Source organism: Berghia stephanieae, chromosome 1, assembly GCF_034508935.2.
Source record: "Berghia stephanieae isolate SIO BIC M18660-M18661 chromosome 1, UCSD_Bste_1.3, whole genome shotgun sequence".
In the NCBI taxonomy this organism is placed as follows: Eukaryota; Metazoa; Mollusca; class Gastropoda; order Nudibranchia; family Aeolidiidae; genus Berghia; species Berghia stephanieae.
Window position 1 is genome coordinate 58,968,728 of NC_088360.1, and position 7,431 is coordinate 58,976,158.

A 7,431-nucleotide genomic window follows, 5' to 3' on the forward strand; every position below is an offset into this window, starting at 1 on the left:
GACAATAACGATATTATTATTATTATTATTATTATTATTATTATTATTATTATTATTATTATTATTATTATTATTATATTATTATTTATTATTATTATTATCATCATTATTATTACTACTACTACTGTTACTATAGTCAGATTTTTTATTAATGGCGCGTGTTTTTCTGGTTTTTCTCAGCTGTCCCTCTGTCAAAAGTTGTAGAAATTTGTGTCAACCTCTGAATCAATTTGTCTTAACTGAATCTTGATTCCATATTGATACCATATTTAAAAAGTTTTCTTCTTTAAGACCTATAAAAAACTACTTTAAAACAGCTGACATAAAATTAGAAATTTTACACTGTAAAAAAATGAAAATAAGTTACGCACCACAAAGTATGAATGAATTCATCGTATTCCAAAAAATCTTGAGCTGACGTAGTGATTATGAGTTCACTTCATACTTATTTCCAAATAATAACAATTCGCATTAAGTGTTATAAACATACCACTTATGTAGTTTGTATTAGATTTTGAATTTATTATTTATGGCATATTATATACATCATGTCGCAATTACCAAAGACTGATATGATATCTCTCGCTTTAAATGATTTGAAATAGTGATTGTATACTCAATATTGTCAAATTAACAAGCACTGTTTATATAACTTTGACAAATTTTTGTCTATGCATGAATGTTTCACATGACCTTTAAAGGTTTTAAAAACATATTAGGCACTTACACAACACGATACGGTACGGAATCTCTATCGGTTCCACCCTCGTAAAGCTGCGAAAAGAAGTCTTCTTGTAAGCATCGATAAGCCATTAAAGACGACGGCAATGGTTTTGGAATTTCACAATCAACCATGAGAAGATCGTTATCGAAATACGACAGAGAGATCACCAGTGTAGAACGACGTGACAGGAAAAGGATCATAGATAACTTTGATATGGATATCATCCAAAGATGTATGGGTGAGCGTAAATATACATCCGAAAAAAATATTGGACGTCTGATTATTCAAGCAGAAAAAGGCCCATGTGTTCTGGACAGAGAATCATTGTTATTCTTGCAGGTGGTGATGATACTGGATATTTAAAAAGGATGCCGTGCCATTTTTTCTTCTCTGCATCATCTGGAATATATAATTCTGGGGTCAATGCAAAGGTGTTTTAAGACTGACTAAATATCGTTTGCTGCCCTCCATTGAAGCACCCAGCTGTATTGTATTGGACAACGCTACCATTCGTTCGCCCATGGTCACTTTAAGGCTCCAACTTTGGCAATTAGAAAAGCTGACATATTGTTATGGTTTCAATCAGACAGTTCTACATATTCTGACCATTTATCAAATTGCTAACTATACTCCTTAGTAAAAAAAATAAAATGAACCAGAAACAGCTTTCAAAGCAGACTGTCTAACCAGGGAGTTTTGACACGAGGTTGCGCGACTTCCCCCGTATCACTGTGAGCGCAATCCAATCGAGGTCATTGGGCCTAAGTAGAGGGAAAGATTGAGAGGAGGAACACCAAATTTACTTTCACCGACGAGGCAATAAATGATAACAAAGAGTAGGCTGAGAAAAGGCATGCCTCAACCTTCGCAAACTAAAGGAAAATTACATTTCATTGGATAGAGTGATGCTAGGAATCTTTCTGTAGTCGTTCCAATTCTCCTTTTCATCATCATCATCGTCATCAGACTGATGATTGATGTGTCCAGTATTTCTTGGTTGCTGTTGTAGTTGTTGTTGTTATTGTTGAACACATATTTGTGGAGACACTTTCTCATAATTGATGAATTTTTACTTTTGACCAGTATACATAAATTCATGTAATCCCCTGTGGCATAAACAAAGCTATTTCTCAAACTTTTGCAATCAAAATTATATTGGAATCGCGTTATCTTCACTTTCGTTTGTATTCACCAGTAATGTGTATTGATAGTTATAAAATGTAGATGTCTGATAGTTAATCATTGCCAATCGTTGCTTCATATTTAAATACTGCACGTAATCGTTTAAGCTTCAATTAACCGAACACTCCAGTTTAAAAGAATTCCTTCACAATGGATATGCGGAAAATTCATAATTTTGATAATGTAAATCTTCTATGAGTTCCGATCCTCAACTGTTATCGATTTTAATATAGATAGCTTTAATAAACGAAATCCTTTCCTATTGTTTTAAAATGCATGAAAAAATATGTTTTTATTAAGACAAATTGATTCAGAGGTTCATACAAATGTTTGCAGCTATGCATTGGAGGGCAGCTGAGAAAAAGAAGAATAACACGCGCCATTTATTTAAAATCTGACTATAGTATTACTACTACTACTACTACTACTACTACTACTACTACTACTACTACTATTACTACTACTATTACTACTACTACTACTACTACTACTACTACTACTACTACTACTACTACTACTACTACTACAAATACTACTATTACTACATACTACTACAACAAAAACAACGACAACTACTGCTACTAAAACTACTGCTACAAACTACTGCTGCTGCTGCTACTACTACTACTACTACTACTACTACTACTACTACTACTACTACTACTACTACTACTACTACTACTACTACTAGAGTAGATTCAGGCTTACCGGCCACACAAGCCTTATCCGTGGTCGTATCAGAGAATGGAAGACTGCTGGTTGGAAATAAGACCAATGCTGTAAAGTGATGTCGTAAAATGTAAAGCTCAAGTGGCCGGTTTCAGGTGAACCAGCCGATTTTGCACCCTAAGCCGTCTTATCCATATTATCCACGCAAAATGTTATTGGTGACATTTTGGTACTACCGGCCCTTATGAAACTTTAAGGTCCAACCGGCCACCCATCTCGGGCCAACCGGCCACCCTTCACGAATGTTGAAAAACGCCGTTTCCTTTTGTTTTTTAATAGTTTCAGTTCATAAACAGTTAAAGCAGATCCATAGGCTCAGTTGGTAAAATATCTGCCGGGAATTGGTCAATTTAAGGTTCGATTCCAGCATTCCAAGGACTTTGAAGGACTCTTTCCATAAATTGGCTGAATGTTTCCTTCCCCCAAGATGACTGCCATATATTTTCATAAATAGATAGACTAGATCTAGACTTCTAGATAGATAAATAAACCCGTTTATGTTAATTTTCAACGGAGAAAGTCAAAAATAATTGATTAAAAACAATTAATAGTGCACATAATCATAATGCAATAGAGTAACATGTCACTTGCACAATTTACACACAAACGTGAAAACACTGATCTCCTCCTCACTCATCCCCAATATCTTCTCTCTCTCTCTCTCTCTCTCTCTCTCTCTCTCTCTCTCTCTCTCTCTCTCTCTCTCTCTCTCTTTGTGTGTGCCAGTACATTCTCTGTGGTACCACCTCCCACACTTTCACCCAATCCAATCATCCAGGCCCATATCACTTCCACAAAAATCACATAAACTTTCATCTTTGTCGTTCACACCACACAACTCATCCATGTCCATCTCAACGTCCGACCTGTCATCATACACAACCATCGTATCATCATCCTCCGAACTAAACTCCACTCTTTTTTCCACTCTCCTCTTCTTGTCCTTCCCCTTCCCTTTATTTTCTGTCTCCTTCCTCTTCTCTTCCAACTTACTACTACTACTACTACTACTACTACTACTACTACTACTACTACTACTACTACTACTACTACTACTACTACTACTACTACTACTACTACCACTACTACTATTACTTCTAATACTACTAAAACAACAACTACAACTACTGCTACTAAAACTACTGCTACTAAAACTACTACTATTAATACTACTACTCCTACTACTACTACTACTACTACTACTCCTACTACTACTACTACTACTACTACTACTACTACTACTACTACTACTACTACTACTACTACTACTACTACTACTACTACTACTACTACTACTACTACTACTACTACTACTACTACTACTACTACTACTACTAAAAAATAATAATAATAATAATAATAATACTAATAATAATAATAATAATAATAATAATAACAATACTACTTCTACTATCATCGTCATTGCTATTAAAACCACCAACATCCCCAGCATACAATTTGATTACCACTTTTTTTGCTTTTATCTTTTGTGCCACATTTTAGATTATTATTACATGTCTTTAAAAATCAGCTTTCAGCGGAGACATTTTACGGGAACGACAAGAGAACCCAACAAAATTGTTGCTATGGCAATCTATGGGAAGATATTACTCGTTAAACTTCAACTAAAGTAATAGGTCCTGACAGGGTAATGTGCTTCCATATAACTTTTAGTCCCCTTTAAAAATCCTAGTAAAATACCCCCTTAAAAATCCCAAGCTATTAATGCTCATTGTATTATCTTTTCAACTAACCCCTGCTTCTATGTCTTCTTACGATATTTTAACCATCAAGAAAAACCCCCCACATCTTTGGCGGGTTATTTATGGAATATATTTCACGATCTAAACATAATATCAAAAGCAATTTCATTCATTTCGTTAAAAAAACTCAATCAGGTATTGGTGGTGGTTAATTTTACAACATGTAATTAATAACATTCACAATTTAAGGGGAACAGTGGTAAAAATTTAAAATTTTATCATGAGCACTACTTATCCACAATTTGCAGGTACTGAAACACACATCTTTGAGCCACCAGGGTTACAATTTTGAAAATAATTCAAAATATTGCGCCAACTATATAGAATGGGCTGTCTTGGATTTTGTTATATCTTGGAACAGTTACAAAAGTCTCCGTTATGATTCTACAACTACCAAATTTGACATGTTTCATTTTGTAAATGTTACTGCTCGAAGCTCGAAGAAATACATAACAATGTGAAGTGAATTAAGCTTCAATTGAATATACAAAAACAGATAAAAAAGACGTTTCGGGTTTCCCCTTTATCAACAAAACAGGATGAATGAGATAATGTTTAATGGCGTTGTTAAGATGAATAAACAAAAACATTGATGTGCAGGAAATAGTATTCTTCTTTGTTAGGGAGCACGAATTAAAATAGAGCAACAGATATTTATAAAAGGTGCGCAATTAATTAAGTCTCCCCTCATTTGGTGGGATGTGAAGACGCGTAGAGAAGGTATCTAGCTGTCCTTTTCCTTGTAGTGGATAGATGTCTTGACCACTTGGGGTGAGGAAAGCAGCGATATACAGGAAGGCTACATGAGATGTCGATGTGTGATACGTATAAATAGAGCAAACACTAAAATCGTTACTCGAAATTATTTCTTTCTAAAAGAACTCGAACGATTTAATTTTGCCAAACTAAATATGTTTAGTTTTTATTTCATCACTAATTGAATGGCTATTAGATCTCATCATCATCATCATTGCCTTTTTCACCCTGGGTCAGGGTATAGGCCACAGACAAACAGTTTCCATCCTTCTCTATCCTGAGCTATCTTTTTAATCTCATTCCAGGTCTTACCACTTCTCTGTATATCAGCTTCTTTAATTCTTCTCCATGTTCCTCGTGGCCTTCCCCTTGATCTTCTGCCCTGAGGGTTCTAAGAGCTAAAATACACTGCGTATATCAATAAGTAAACTTGTCAACTTACACTCTATCCATTTCCCGTACACGGAGCTCTTCAGACCAATATTAACTGTTTATTGTTGATTTTAAAGCAATAAAGCACATTTATCTCTCACTTTTAGCGATATCACAAGTACATCACACTGGGTGGAGTCTTTGACCTCACATGGTGGCAGGTCACTTGCTGTGCCTTCTATCCACTAAAATGTTTTCTGAGTTGCTTTGTCTTTGTTTTGGAATGAGATAATCGGAGTTGTCCTGGCCCTCGCCAGAGTTCTTGACTGGGAGGGAAGCAATCAAATGTATAGTGTTAGTTTTAGGAGGTGATATTTTTTTTTCTTTTTCATTTTTCTCTCTGACGTGTACTGATAGTTATTTTTTGATTTTAACATATCTTGTAAACATTTGAGTGCGTTCCTCTTTGTGGGATCCTGTGCCGGTGTTTGTATTAGACTTTTAGGTGATCTCAAACTAAGTGCATTGATGGTATGCACTTGGAATTTACAACTATTCCCGATTCCAACCAATTTCCCTTTGTCTTGCTTTTTCTTGGGTACTTTGATTGTAATTCTAGAATATTTTTACCATCCCATTTTCTTCCTTTTAACTGGCGCTGATATGACCTGAATGTGTTGCAAGCGCATTAAAACCCTTAAAAGTACATCACAAGAAATGTTCATTTAGATGCGTCTTATTTCCCCCATGTGGGTACCTGGTGTACTCAACTGGAATGGGCGCAGACTGTTGCAAGTTGAATATCGATATGGCATCTACCGGCCATTACAATGATAGCAGCAATGTGTTAACTGCTGGGTTAACACGCAATCACAACAATGCATTCTCTTCCACAAACGTAGCTTACAAGAACGGACGTGTTTTTATCCTGTTCAGTAGTGTGATGTTCAAAATAAGGGGCGAGTGGAATACACTGGTTTAATTTTCTTAAAATTTCTTTCTAATCTACAGACGGTATCAACAACATTTTCTGCATACTCTCTTACTGCATGGTATCATTATGACTTGGATACATGTAATTTGATCATACATTACAATACGATTGTTTATCTAGTTTTGATTATATTGTGCAATCTGGTAATTCACGAAGCTGGAGTACCTATCATTTGTTTACTTCATGCTATATGGGCGTTAGCATTATAATTATGTTACATAAACTATTCATTTTCTATCCTTATAACATTAAAGTATTAGACTATTATAGCCGTTTGTGCCATTTTGAACATGTTAGTAGGTCTGACTTTAGACCCTATCTATAACACTGTCTGAGGGCACACAAGTCCCGCAGACAGGCCAAGGAAGTTTAACACGGAGAAATCTGACGGCCTGTATATATTTATTATATCAAACCAGATTTCAATCCCTTCCGAATATGGACATAGGAATAGCAGTCCAACCTTCTTGCATCAAACGGCACCCCTACGATCAAGACCTGAGAGACGGTCAGTTCGTCTGAGCACCTCAGCTGCCGCCAAGAGAAGAATTACAAAAATACGTAAACACATGTGTTTTGTTACATGCCCCATGATGTAAACTAAACAATAAAAAATGTAAATACATACAATGATATTCAAAACAGAATAAATCCGACTTACTTTTATTGTCAATTATAAGTGGGACTGAAACTTGTTTTTTAGATTCATTGCTTATTGCATTGTGAAGGTTGTATACTCAGACAGCTATACTAGCCATTCATCAATGCTGTTTAATATTTTTATGTAATATTTAACGGTGAAACCATAGGATTTGCTGACCTCTATAATTTAATTCTAATTAATAGGGCGATTCTGTGAGTGCAGAAGCTGACAACCTATTTAAAACGCTAGAGTGGTTTGGAGAATTATC

General features: G+C 35.3%; 1 long non-coding RNA gene across 1 annotated transcript in view; it reads left to right on the forward strand.

The window, feature by feature from the left end:
• LOC144964362 (uncharacterized) overlaps nucleotides 1-7,115 on the forward strand; it is a 26,436-nt gene extending 19,321 nt beyond the window's left edge. The window contains exon 3 of the long non-coding RNA XR_013643819.1: nucleotides 6,940-7,115. This is a non-coding gene — a long non-coding RNA (uncharacterized LOC144964362). The remainder of the gene's footprint in view (nucleotides 1-6,939) is intronic.
• Nucleotides 7,116-7,431: the final 316 nt, after the last annotated feature.